Here is a 15859-nt window from a genome sequence, read left to right on the forward strand (position 1 = left end):
ATAAAGCATATTCTCCTTAATTAAGATGGTTTTAACTTAATAATTGATAACTTGAAAACAAAAATGGTAGTAGTTTAGTGCACATATTCTGGAGCCTTGGAGCCTTACCTGCAGAGTAAGACTCCAAACTCTACCACAGCCTCTTGGCTGTGACACCTTTGACACATTACTAATGCTTTCTGTGCTCATGCCCCTTATATTTGTGTGTGTGTGTTTGTGTGTGTGTGTATGAAAAGAGAGAGAGAGAGGGAGGAAGAAGAAAAACGCTTCTCTCAAGACATTGTTGGAAAGATTAAATGAATTAATATATCAACATAATTAGAACATTGCCAGATTCATTCCAAGAGTTCAATAATTACTTAATGTTATATTTAATATTGCATTTTAAATTATGAAGCATTAAATATGTCATATCTCATTTATTTTTGCAACAGTAATCTGAAAAAAAATATTGTGGTTATTTTTCAGAAAATATAATTCAAACATAGGGCCTTATGAAAGGTTAAAATATCACAAAACAGAGTCTTAACTTTTACTTCTGACTTCTAATAACCCATTCATTTTTTTGTTTTCTCGCAGTTGCTACTCTAGTTTTACCTTGAGCTCTGCTCTCCTAAGCTCCAATTCCACAGCTATTGCCAGGGTATTTCACTGACACCATAAAATCAACCTCAAAATATAGAGGTTCTAAACTAAATTATCTATTCCTCAAATCTGTTTCTCTTCCTGAGTTCCTCATGTGTGAGTGACAGAAACTTTTCCTAGCAAAAATTTTCAAATATTGCTATCACCTCCCATTTCTTTCTTCATTATCCTCACAGATATCTCATTTTCTAGACAGCCTTCATCTAACTAGCATTTCTTCTATCATATCACACTTGGCAGTGCCACTGCAATAGTCATAATCAGAAATTTATCAACTACAGTCATAGTCCATTAATTATGTCTCCTGTGTGAAGTCTCTGCAGAGACTAATCCATTCCCCACAGTGCTTGCTGTTGGGCTAATGTTTATTGAAATCAAATATCTGTCCAGTATTTCACATAGGTGCTTCACATACATTATTTTCTTTAATTTTCACAATCCATAAATGAAATATAATTTACCAGCAAGCTTTGTAGATAAGAAAACTGAGGTTTACTTTCTTCAATTAGCATAGTTGTAATTAAAATACAAGCAAGGCCAATTCTATATGTATGTGCTACCTCTGTGTTCTCCCCCACCTCCTGACCTTTGATCATTTTATTTCCTTGCTCAGTGTAACACATAGGATCTCACTGCCTCACAAATTGCATCCAAACTCATTAGCCTACTATTTTAATGTTCCTTGATCTAGTTTCAGTGTACCATTCTAACCCTGATTTCTATTTCTCACAAATGCATTTCATTTATACCCAAGCATCAGTCACTCTAAATCGACCTGCTCCACAATGTCCTGCTTTCATCCTGGTGTACAAAGTTGTCCTTCTATTTAAATGTCTGTCCTCCCTATAACTAGCTGTCTAGTTGACCCATCCTTTTAAGGTCTACTAAATGCCTCTTCTCTAAGGTTGACTTCTTTGAGCTCTTCTGACAGAATAAATCATTCTTTCTTCAAACTCCCATAGCCTCTATAATTTTCTAATTTGTATTTGAGCTATTTGTTTTCTATTTATGTGCTTCCTTAGAGAAGCATATGTCTGTGTCTAAGCATCTTTGAAGTCTCTAGGCACCTGCATAGCACATAAGAAGAATAGCCACCCAGAAAATACTTTTTTTTTTTTGCATTAAAGTATAGTAAGATAGTATAGCTAGAAGTGGCAAAACAGAACCAAGTATATACTATTATGCATACAGTAGCATGCACCAACGTTCAGCTGATAGACATAATATATTAAGCCATGAATTTTAAAGTCACTGAAAAAATTTTTTTTTCTAAGTGTCCTCGAACATTAAGCCAAATGTCGTCAATGCAGCTGAAATATTTCTAAAAACTCTTTTAAAATTCTGCATTTTGTCCTATTTTGTTGGAGATCAGTTATAGACTTTTTCTTTTAAAATTAACTTTCGCAGATTATTTTATTTGTTAGTGGGACCTATACCGTTTATGGAGGAAAAAAGTCTATAAAATAACACTATTGAAAATTTAGCCACAGTTCCTTAGAATGGCACTTCTGAATGAAGAATAATGAAGTTTAGCACAAGTCTCTTAAATATTGAATATAAACTACTCTTGCTCTCACTTAAAAATTTTAGCAATAAGCAGTTTATTTGAGATGACACATACAATTCTTTAATTATTGAAAAGTCTAACCTTGTCTATTACAGCTATATACATATCTAAAGTTAGAAATAATTCTTACTCATAATCCAATTTTAGACACAATAGTGGATTTTAGTTCTTATTATAATACCAGAAGTATAAGCATCTGTCAATTATTGTTTTAATAAATCTGTTATAGCATAAATATACCTTTATTAAATTGAAGAGAAAGAGTAAGAGATCATTTATCAAAAGTTTATTTGAAAACTTTTAAGATATATGAGAAAATATTTTTAAAATGTTCTCTTATTCAAACTATACTAAGTTTAATAGTTCAGATTGAGATATTTAGTTAGCATAGTCCAGTTAGTTTTATTAAAGTTAATTACCTTATATCTATATTGCTATATTATTTTGTGTTATTCAGCAGTAATCAATTGAATTTGACTGACTCAGAAATTTTTATCAAAAACTTCAGTAAGAATATTATATATTATATAGATCTTAAATATAGTAGCACATTTTAATGTGCTTTAAAGTTTATAAGACATAAATTATTTGCTTACTTGGGAGAATGCTAATAAAACAGTAGGAGTATTTGAAATTTCAGATGAGGTGTTGCCAGAATTTAAAATATACGTTTTAAACTAATAAAGAATCAAGAAAGTCAAATAAGCTTTCTAGTATTTATCTTGGTGAATGATACATTATACTAAAAAAAAAATCAGATGAACAAACACAAAAAAACAAAACCCAAACAAACAAGAAAAACTGTTTTGAGTAAATGAGTAGAGTGCTTAATATTTCAGATTATCTTTGAAGTCCTCATGATAATGCATTTAGTCATGCTTTGAGGAAGGTACTATCATTAAATGAAATTCAGATATGCCCCAGAGTGGTTGAGTAACTAACTCAAGATTCCATAGATGGTACTGTGGAAAGTTGATTTCAAATGAGTACTTTGACTTCAGATCTGTGTGCTTACAAAGTGTTTCATTTTACTCCAATTCAATGTGTTTATGGAAGATTTATTTAGAAACTTCTTACAGAACATCAGATTTTTGAGCTTACAGTACACTGAAACAGGACACACACACACACACACACACACACACACACACACACACACACACACACACAAATGCCTTATTCAAGCATCAACATACATGAGTTTTCCTTTCTGGATTCCAGAATCTTTGTAACAAGTTTGGAACCAATTGATTGAGGCCTCCCTCCCTCCCTCTTTCCCTCCCTTCCTTCCGTCCTTCCTTCCTTCCTTCCATGTAGCCTTCCTCTGCCACCCAGGCTGGAGTGCAGTAGGCAATCTCAGTTCACTGAAACCTCTGCAAGCGATTCTCCTTACTCTGCCTTTGGAGTAGCTGGGATTGCAGGTGTGCACCACCATGCCTACTTTTGTAATTTTAGTAGAGATGGGGTTTCACCACATTTGCCAGGCTAGTCTCAAACTCCTGACCACAAGTGATCTGCCTGTCTCTGCATCCCAAAGTGTTGGGATTACAGGCATGAGCCACCGCACCCCGCCAGAGTTACATCACTTTAATGTTACTTTTATTAATTTTAGAGATCCATTCCTATAAAGAATCATATATTATATTATTCACCAATTGCAAGTACATAGCTCTAAGTATTTAGTTATTAATAAGTATGGTAGCAATATGCTCTTCAAAATAAGGGCCATAGCTACTGCCAAGTTCCTATTCTCTTTCTATTAGTGATTCAAGTTGACAGATTCAGAGTAAGAAAAGAACTTCCAGGTTAAACAACCTCTGGTAAGTTTTTAACTTCGTCTTTTCTACCTAGTTGCTTCTTGTATCTGCAACAATGCCTTCTTTGGAGCAGCCTGTGTTTTATTATGAGTTTGTCTTGTTTTGTTTTCTTGTTTAGCTAGTGTTCACACCAATTCTTTGAGTTATAAATGTTTTCACTATTTTTCACAAAAATCATGTAACATAATTAAATTTGATTAGTAACGTAGTGTAAGTATTGTGATAATACCCTGTCTACAATAAAATAAAAAATCAAAGAAGAAAACATAATGTTCTAAATTGGGAGAATTTCATCACGGAAACTTTATTACCATCTAACATTTTGTCTGAGTCCGCGAAGATACACTTTCCTCAGATAGATATTGAAGGATGATTGATACAATAGAAAGAGCATCAGAAACAATGACAAAGATATGAAATCATAGGGATATTCATTCAGAAATATTTGTTAGAGTGGTATAGGAAATTTAAATGTTTTAATGTTTTTTTAAGGGGTCTTCTAAACTGTACGTCATGGTTTGGATTTTATTTTTGCAAAGAAAGATCTACTAGTAGATATTACCTTAATTAATATGGATAAGACATTATGTGATGCCTACAATCAAAAGAAATGGTGGTGATAATGGAGAGTGAACAAGTACAACTGGAGGTGAGAGTAAGGTAGAGTGGACAAAACTTTGCCATCTGAGAGGTGTAGGCTGTGAAAGACAGTGAAGCCATTCCATTCTCTAAATTAGCAAGTAAGTAGAGACAAAGATGTGGAAGAAAGTTAATACATTTAATTTTGGCTCACCGAAATAGCGTTGTTTTTGGCATATCCATCAGAAAATCCAGCTAAGAAGTTTAATTGGCCAGCTAAATAAATAAATAAATAAATAAATAAATAAAAATGGGTGATATCATCAAATATGTGAAAGTTGAAGCCTTAGGATTAAATGAGTTTCCTAAGGAAAATGCTGAGAAGGGAGAAAAGAATCAAATACTGGGGATATTCGAAATTCAAAGCAATTCTGAGACAAACTTTACTGAAGATATATCTGAGGGGGAAAAAAGCATAACCAGAAAAGAACAAAGAGAAAATGCAATCCAAGAGAGATCTTTCAAGGTAAACAAACAAACAAAATCTTTGATGATGTATTTTTTTTTCAGAAAAATGAAATAGAAGAATCTATTTACAGTATTTAGCAGCACAGATGACCATGGCAATATTTGTCAAGGCAAATTCAACAATGGGAGCAGTTGCCACAGTTTACCATGTGGAAGTTGAAGGAAAGAAGGAAACAGAGTGAATAGCTTATGAAGAATATTCTTTGAAGGATATTGGCTTTGAAGAATAGTGATACTATTGTCACTAGTAGGAGGACAAAATCGTCAATGGGGACTTTTTTCCCTTTAAATATGGAGATTTATTATAAGCTATTTGCTGTAAAAAAAAAAAAGAAAAAAAGAAAAGAAAATAGAGTGTGACAGACTCGGCATCCAGAAAAGGATATGCTAAACCAGTAGATCAAATCTCTTAAGGAAGAAAAGATGACACGCTCAAGAGCACAGAGGAGAGATGAGTCTTCAATAGAAAAAGACACCTCTTCCCTAGATACTGGGGAAAAAAGAATTGACATATGATTGCAGTGTTAGTGTGTGATACTGGACTTCACTGAAGTCTAGGCTGTAGAGTTTACATTAAGGAACTTAAATAGGGAACATACTGTTTTACAAGATTCTTTTGAGGAAGGAGCACAATACGCTGACATTCAGAAGGTTAAAGGTAAATCTGTTTCCCACAAACAGCTCTGAACAAGAAGGCTGCCCAACAGGGTCACAAAAGGATTGCCTCTAAGGACAGTGTAAGAGCAAGCTAGAGCTATAGACGGTAGCTAATGTATGTCAAGTGGGGTGTGATTAGCTAGGTTTTTAGACTCCTTACAAATTGACTAATTTAAATAATTTCTTAGAATCTGGGATGTAGGGGTTATAGTCCCTAATTGTCTGTTCTATAGCCCTGGGGCAGTTAGAGATAGTCCAGTAGTCAGGAGTAAAACAGCATGAGAAGGAAAGTGTTTGAGACATGGACTTAATCAATCAGCTGCTGAAGGAGGACTGACCCACCTCTAGCCAAGGGTACAAAACTGGATCAAGACAGTATTAATAAAAACATACCATATTTCACTTACGAAGAAAGGTAAGATTTCAGAAGGTATCTCACATGTATCCTGGATGAATTAAGTAAGAAATACGACAAAAAATACAGCTGACATTTTCAGGAAGGATTTTGAGCATTGTGCATATGTTATTTCAATCTTTGTTGCCATACAAGGTAAATAATGTATCTGTTTCAAAGATGAGGTATGCGAGGCACAGAGATGTTAAGGAGCTCGTTAAAAGTACTGTATTACAGATAAAGGAGCCAAGACAGTGTTAACCTTAGAGCTCAGACTTTTAACTTCTTTTCTCCTAGTGATGCCCACTAAGTGCTGAATGTCTTGCTGAGATGGAAATTATATAAACTATAAAGTTATCATTGTATCTACGCACTGTGTCATGCCTCCCAGAAATATTCAGCAACCCAGTTGTAAGAAATAATAGATTGGGGTTATAGGACAAATCCATGGAAAGACAAAAGGAATTGGATCTTGTAGTCAGGGCTGAAGGGGTCCAAATAAATAAAATATGTTTATTACCCAGCAATGGAATAGATTGAGAGAAAGATTAAAGAGTGTGAGTAATAAAAACAAATTATTGCCTTAATTGCTATGTAGGGTGATTATAAAATACGACTTTTCTTCTGCAATCAATGAAATTTTTAATTCTTCAGTTCTGTCTTGGATATACCTAGCTGTCACTGGTTCCCCAGATTAACTAGTTGCTGGTCTTTCATTTCAAGGTAGGCTTCCTTTTACATGATAGATCACAAATAATGATGCAAGACTTGTTTAAATAGGCTGACCACAAAACATAAGAGGTTAAAGCAGGAATGCTCCGTTCCTTTTCTTAAGTTCCCGGATGATTCACTCTCCTTTTCTAAGTAAAAAATATGTTGAGTGGAGAGAGAGTCAGATATGTTAGTTTAGTAAAAGACCTTATGTGGTCATAGAAACAGAGAGCCATTGCCCCTCTTGTCTCTATTTCTTTGCAATATTGAGTCCACATGAAGTAATTCACCAAAGAATTGAACTTATTGGAGGAGGAAACGAGGTCATACTTTGGAATATGGATTGAGAGAAAAGGATTAATTTGAGGAACTGAATTATCCCTCGATACTAATAGGAATATATTTGTAGTAAACTAGAAGGTAGGAGACAGTAGCAGAGAAAGGTATAAGAAGAATTTTAATTAAATGAGAGGGTATTTTTTATTATTATTGATAAAATGGACATGAGCAGGAAAGGCAAATAAGTTTCACACCATTCATGTCCCTTCTTGCTTAGTATGGCCACTTAAAACAGTATTTTGAGAGAATTGCAAAGACTGTCCCAAAGTCTCTAAGAAGCACTGAACAATGTAGACATTTTCTACTTTTTGTCCCTGAGATTGAATGAACCATTGTCAAAATGTTTACTACTTCTTTCTACTGGCCCCTGCCTATTGGGGAATTAAATTTCCTCTGCAAATGTGACTCACTTTATCAAATTAAATATAAAAGGAAGGGCTACCATGCATGTCCCCTCTTGTGCATATTCATCTTCCAGGAGACAACATGACCCAGAGAAGAGCAACCCTCAAGCAAGGGTCTGAAAAGAAAGAGAACAGAAACTCAAGTCATAATTGTACCACAATGGATATTCAAACTTACACTATGAGCCTTTGTTTTTCTGTGAGTTCTGAGTTAGTTGTTTTTTAAGCATTACTTAGACTAGGAATATGGATAAGTACTTATTCCTGAGTTTGACAAGCTTAACTGCTATTTCCTTCACACCAAGAAGGAGAATATAATTAACTTAATTATAACTCATGTCCTGCTTCAAGTGTTATAATAATAACTGATGTTAATGAGGATCAAAAGAGTGACTCCTCAGTGACCATCAGGATCCTGATTCTAGTCATTCCATTGTTGATAATATTAATGTGGAAAGTTAAGCAAATGAACCCATTAAGCATATTGAAAACTCAGCAATAGTTGAAATAGATGAATAACGTAATGTGGTAATTCATCAAGACTCTCATTCTGGGAAATTTAATTAAGCATTCTTTCACCTAAAAATACACAGAATTCAGTTTACTATTATGCTTCTTGAAGCACAATACAAATTAACTTTTTATGAAGCAAGAGCAAAAAAAATACTTTACTGTTTCTTTCCTTTTTATACCTAACAAATGCTTCAGTTTAGGAATGTCTCTAGTACTCAAAGAAAGAATTGTCAGTCATGATTAGAGTATGCTTAAAGTTTATAAAATTCTCAATTAGACACTTATATGCTATGTTGCCTCTTAAAAATTCAAAAGATAATGAATGAAAGCTGAGAATTACATATAGAAGCAGAGACATAATGGCAGAGACAGAAAAAGGCGAGAAGTAAATAAACAAAATCATGAAAAAATAGTGAGTTGTGGGAATTGAGTAAATGAAACTGTTTTTAATTGCATCACAGCTAGCTTAATACCTTCTCTGTGGAATATATATTGAAAGGCCACTTGGATTACCTCTTCTAGTCTATCTCCATTACCCCACCACCACCACCATTTTTAAACTGCAAAGATGGTAATATGCAAACCCAGGTCTTTTCTGGAAAAATAAGGGATTTTCTATAAGTATGTTTGCTTTATAACATAGGAGTTGATGTCTCCTTTTTAGTGCTTTTCCCGTAATACTTTATTTTTATGCTTATCTATTTTTTCAGCTAGATTGCTCTACCAAAATAGATATCAATATTTATATCAATATGTACTAATATGTATAACAATTTGTATTAATACACATATAAATTCTGTAGCCTTATATAATAAGGTTATAGAATTCATTTGCCTTTATTTTGTTTTCCTTTCACAGTTTGGATGGATTTGTGGTGATAAAAAAGTTAATAACTGGAGAGTTCAAACTCTGTTAAGTATATGTCTAAAATTATTTATAAGTTTTCAATGTAATAATAAAAAGACCCACACATTTTTTCACAGATTGCTTTTGCTTTTATTGGTATACTTGATTAATCTTGTCACTGGTATAGTCTAATTTTCAATTCATTATTTTTTAAAATAGCCTAAAATCTTTAAATTAGGCATTTTTAACAAATAAGTGCATCATTTTTTTACTAATTTGCTTGTTTGCTAATTTTTCTTGGAGAAATTAAAATCACCTTTGTTTTTATAATGAAAGTAATTTTTTATTAAAAGAGATGAAGCTCACTTGGAGATTTCTTTCTCTGCCCAGCACTCATGCATGGATCTATTAAACCTAAAACTGACAATTACAATAAAATACTTAAATATTTAAGTATCACCATCACAGACAAAATACTAGAAATATTATAAGTATGTGCCACAAAACATACTATGTAGGAATTTTGTAAAGTAATACTTTTCAAGCACAGGTACATGCAAAGCTGATGATTTCTGATATTGTGAAGACCAAAATGATTGGTTTTTTGAATGCTGGAAGGATTGGACATGGTGAAGTTTAAAGAATTTTCATAATATGCTTAATAATAAACATGTGCAAACAGAATTTTAAATAATGCTTAGAGTTAAGAAGAAATATTTTTGAACTGAGCTCTGTGTGAACCTGACTTGAGCAACAGCAGATATTCAACAAAGTTTTCATATGTAATTATAACTTTAGAAGACTGGGGAAAATAAAATTTGGAAAAAAGTTTGAGACATGCACAAAGACTAAAGAATCTCTCTGAGAACTTAAGAATCTCTAGGGGGTTCCTACACTTTGATTTTAGGATAGATCTTAATGAAAGGGCAAAATGAATGAATAAAGTTTTCCTATTTTTAAAGACATTTCACTACATGCACACAGCCACACACACATATGCTATCTCTATGTAAATGTACAAGTACACATATGTACGTGCCTATGTGAATACGCACTGGTCATGTACTTACATGTGTGTATGTGTATCTGTGAATATACACAAGGTATTTATATGTATTTTATGATCTCTAAGCCAAACAGATACCCTGAAAGATAAAAGAAAAATCCAACATATAGATTCTGTGGTATGTTACTATTTTGATTCCCCTTGCTAATTCAAATATCATTTTTCAATAAACATTTTTAATTATTTTAAAATAAATTTGCAGCCTTATTACAAAAGCGTTCTCATACATTGAGGTATACTAAAGTATAAACATAAATTTTAAAGTTTAAATTTGATACAATATCTAAAATCCCCTTCAATTTTTTCAGTTCCTCCCTTGTCTTTGTAGTGATACATCCCCATGTCTTCCTATATTAAACATTGTTTTGTATAATCACAATGTGCTAAAAGCTTAAAAGATGGCATTTTTAGTGCTCCATTTGAGACTACTTTAATTAAATATTTCAACTGGGTATTGAAAATTATGGAACTACAGTTTAAAGACTTACTGTCAAAAAGTCAAACACCATTTTGGGACTTTTAGTCTGATTTTAAATATATCTTTTGAAAAGCTCAAAAAGTTCTAAAATCCAATTTATGATGAACAACAGAGAAGTTATGTACTGCAATGATCAAGTGTTTTTCAGCATGCAGTATCAACTGTAACAAAAGTTTGTATTTCAGTAACTGCCAGTGTATAAATATAACTATAGCTTTTATTTTGATTTCAGAATATCACATAATTTTGGATATAATTATAAATTATGTTTGTTCTAAAACCTATTTCAAATTATTTCAAATTATTGGTTACTCAATTAAGGTCTTTTTTCAACCAAAAAGCTTTGTCCTATCAATTTTAATGTTTATTATAATAATTTGATCTTCAATATTGAACTTTTTAAACTGAAGTTTTGCAGTAACATCTTTTCAAGTAATTTCTGCTGCTTTGAAAAGAATTTCCTACAAAACAGAATTTTATCACACAAACTTTTCTGCAAAAAATTCAAGTCACTCTTGCATCTTATACAATTGATTTTCTCTTTGGAGAATCTGATGGTACCAATATAAAAACTGGTAATTTATATGTTTTCAAATTTCCTCTTTGCTAAATGAAGCCAACACATTAACAGTCATTGTTTCATACCTTGTATGTGCAGAGGAAACTTAGAATTAAAAATGAATGAATATAATTTTTAAAAAGGGTGTCTGTTTAAATAAAATATGTAGTTTCATAGAGAATTATTGTAAATGCACCTTCTGCTGCTGCATATGTATAATATCATCTTTGGGGAGAGCCAGTTTCTTAAATTAACTACTCACTTTTGAAATAAGTGCTAATACTTCTTTCAAAAATTTGTTTCTTCTAATTTCTTGCAGTCAGTGATAATTTGACTTGGATAGGATACAGTTTCCTACTGTGAATGAAATCAACTTCCTTTTAAAAAGACACATTTAGTACATGTTTTATAATTAAATATGAACTTTGGTTCTTAGTTCACTGATGAAGAATGCAGTTATAAGAATAATATAAATATTTTTGTATTTACACCACAGTAGGTACACAAATCACAAAGAGTACTTTCCTGTTATCTAGCTATCTGTGCATGTGTTTATGTATCTATTTAATGCCTTAGACTAAATTTTTCTAAATTTTTCTTTGATAATTAATCTGAAGGTACTATTTTACTCAGCCCAACCTGCTCGCATTGGATAAGCTTTTCTTGCCTTGATTGGTAATACACTCAGATTAACTTCCACTATGCCTTGGAGTTTTTGTTTTTATTTTTTGAGGGCATAAATCAGAACTGTTCTAGGAAATCCAGAATCCATGCTCACCTTAGAATCAGCAACACGAGTCTTTCAACTCAGTCTGTTCTCTATTTAAATTATATCTGTCTGAAAATTTCAGAACACACTCTGATTTGATGAGGATTTAAAAAGACAGTTAGTGCCCTTAAAAAAATGACATAGCAGAGGGTGCAATGATATTTGATGTTTTTGAAATATGAAGATGTATTTATTTATTTTACATTTTTGAGCAAAACTAACTATAAGAGAGTTTTTTTTATGTTGAAGAATATCAGAAAGAAAGGTATACAAAAAGGAACAATTGCAACAACTTAGCTTATTTCTTTTCATGGAGTTCCTTTTTCTCCTCTTTCCTTTGTATCAATTGTTTAAATCTTAGATTCTACATCAATTTTAATGTATTTGTCTGTACTGACTTTCATTTTAGCCCAGGAGCTCTCACTCAGTCAATTAGCAGAGAAAATAAAACTTAGGTGTTTATATAACTGCTCAAGGGATTCTCTAGGTTCTTTAATAGCAAGTACACCTTCATTAGTATTTATTTCAGGCATAGGGGAGACAAAATCTGTAACAGATTTTGGAAAGCAAGTTACAACCAGAATTAAGTGAATAAAATGCCAGTGTTGAAAGGTGCAAACTTCAACTATAAGATAATATTATTTAAGATATTAGAACTCCCAGTAGCAGAATAAGAACAAGTATTTAGATAAATGTAAGCAAAAATCTTAATGATGATGATTTCTTAATGATGATGAGTGAATAACACTCTCTCCAGGGAAGAGATGGCAGTTATCACTTACTAACTCTGTAGCTTAACTGGATAAACTGCTAGAGAATATCCTTTGGAAATAATATGTACTGGCAAGGAGAAAGAGATAATCTCAGAATGCCCAATACATTTATGACCCTCTTTTCTATGTTATCACTTTATATACATAATTATATTGCTATTCACTTTTCTGAATAACAAAACATCTAACTAAAATTATTTCTTTAAGCAAATTTCAATGAAAAACTCAGCCAAGTTGAACTTTATTGGTGTTACCTGCCCATAGCTTTGTTACCCTAAATCTTTTGATTTATTTAATCATTGTTAGTTTCTACATTCACAGCTAAGAAGATATCAAATGCTGTAAAACCACCACACTTGCTAGAAGGGTACCTTTAATTCTTGATCCAAATTAATTTAAAAAGTACACATGTCAATCAATCATATTTTTATTCACACAAAAACTAGTACATCCCACCAATAATTTTTCCAAATAGAGAACAATAAGTTATGTCAAGATTTCTAGCAGTTTGTTGATCTCAGCAAAAGCTCTTTAATTTTGTCCTTTGACTGTAAACAATAAGAAATTTTCAGGGTCATTATATAAAATGAGGTTGTTTTCTTGCTGGAGAAAAGCCTTTCTGGGAATCAAGGTTAGAGTTAGGTAGGAACAGAGAAATGTAATTTTACAGAATTCTATTATCCCTTTGACACATAGGGGGAAAATATACTGGAAATGATTTCCTAAAAAATAGAGAATATATGCATCACAAGATTTTATTTTGAAAAATATCTTTGTTCAGCTTGAGACCAATGTTCCCAAGAAACATCAATGCCAAATATACCGTCAGAGTTTTTCACTTCACACAGGTGTCTGCTAGGAATATGAAAAGGAAACAAACAAACAAAACCAGAAAACAAGTGGTCCTCACTTTTATTTTGTGAGATGGCTTATCATGGAAGAGTTTTCATTATTTTCCATAGAGAAAGCTAAGTGGTAAGCCCTCATTAAAAATTTAATTAACTAAGAAACATTATTCCACCATTATATATAACCTCTCATTAAAGGGTTTTAGTAGGTATAATTAGAAGACGGTTGCATGAAAATAAGTTTACCACTCAAAACATGTTTTATGAAAATAGCTAGTGTCAATAGCAGAATAAGCTATTTATTGTTAACTCAGAACGTGCTTCCGGTAATGGAGAATTGTTAATCCAAACCAAAACCAAAACAAAAACCTAAATTGAATTCCACTAAGGAAATGGCATCATGTTGACTGAAGTTCATCACATAACTGCAACTGTCTCTTCCATTTCCTCAATATTCTTTAGATTCATAAGTAAATCAACATTATGCTAAATAGGAGATAAAATATTAATGTGTAATAGCCTTTTGTTGAAGTAGTAGTAATTCTTATAAAAAAATAGTATTGACAACTGACAGATAAGTGCCATTGATATTGAATCCCTAATCTTTATTTATTAGACATAAATTAAAACATTCCACCAGTACATGCCAGTAAGATACTACGTAATTATCAGGAGAATCACATTGAAGTATTTGTAACAATTATACATTACAGAATACCACAATACACACACACACACACACACACACACACACCTTTTGTTACAAAAAAATATTTTTTGAGACTGTTTTTGTGCAAAATATTGAAAATCTCTGCTGAGAAGATCTTCCCATAGTCAAACTTCCTGTTTGATGCAACCAGTTTGATACATTCTCTTGATCACACAAAATATTTCTCACCTTTTTTTTTGTTACATATAGTGTCCATAGACTGGAAAATATTTCTGTAATTTAGGATTCAAGATGTATAACTTTAGAATGTGTTATGGCTTTTTACCTCGCTTTCAAATCTGATAGCAATTTATTTGAACTAAATGTAGATGGTGCTTAAACCATAATCATCATGATCATTACAATTGTAGTCAGGATCTGCACAGGAAATACACTAAGGTTCTATTAATTTGTGTCTTTATGGAAACACAACCCATTTGATTGCTCTGAAATGTGGACATTTTAAGAATTTATCATTATATCAAAATTATCAGCAGTTCCCAAGGGTCAGTTCTGACAGAAACATGAGATATATTTAGATCAGGCTCCCAAGGGTTAGTTCAGACAGAAACATAAGATGTACTTAGATCAAGCCATGGAGCAAGTAATGTGCTCTGCTATACCATAATCCCTTTATACATTCAAAGCCTATAAGCAGGCAGGGCAGGATTTACTTGAGTTTCACTTTACACTTAGCTTTCCCACTCAGTAGCATTAAGGTGAATCTCCCGAAAGATAACAGGCTAAGATGAGCTCATCTAAATGCAACCCAGTCATTCAGGTTTAGATAACAGCCACTGCCAAGATAATTTATGGTTTTCAACATTTGTTAGCATTGGTGACAAACCAGACCCTAGCAACTGTATTAAGTCATGAGCTGACACAAGTGCAAAGTAATTTGCAAAGGGCTGAAAAAGGAGAGTCACAAAGAACTTTAATAATGAAAGTTTTATTTGAACTTTACCATCACGCTAGCTTACAGAAGTTAATTTCTACCCTCAGTTTCAAAAGACAAAGATGAATTGACCCTCCTTATCTGAGTGTTCTTTGATTAGAAATGTGGTTTTCTCACCTATATCTTCCGTCATAGATGGTGGTCGCTCAATAAAAAGATGTGCCCTGAACCAATGCTTCCATTTTTCAGAACAGCAATATATGGCTACTGGTTACTGCTTTGGTAAAGCTATTACTTTTACTGTCAACATGACTACAGCACTAAGATGTCTCATTAGGTGGAATAAAATGAAACAAACAAACACAACATCTGCCTAGATGCCTCCCCCATCCAACAAAATATCTGTTGCAGTGACAAAAACTAAATACAAACTTCTGTTACCATGTGTTTTAAAGGAAATGGAGAATAGGAGTTAACCCTTAATAGTACCTCCAAGAAATGTATTGTTGGGTGTGTGAACCAAAAGTATCTGAGACAGGTCTCAATCAATTCAAAAAGTTTATTTGATTGAGGTTAAGGATGAATGCCTGGGAAACAGATCCGTGCCTTTCTCCAAAGATGATTTTGAGGGCTTCAATATTTAAAGAGGAAAGGATGGATATTGGGGAAAGAGTAAGAACATTTTTAAAGGTATGGGTAGGTAAGAGACAAAAGTTTACAATTTTTTGAGTCCTTGATCAGCCTTTCACTGAATATGCAAT

The sequence above is a fragment of the Macaca fascicularis genome, chromosome 11, assembly GCF_037993035.2.
Source record: "Macaca fascicularis isolate 582-1 chromosome 11, T2T-MFA8v1.1".
Lineage (NCBI taxonomy): Eukaryota > Metazoa > Chordata > Mammalia > Primates > Cercopithecidae > Macaca > Macaca fascicularis.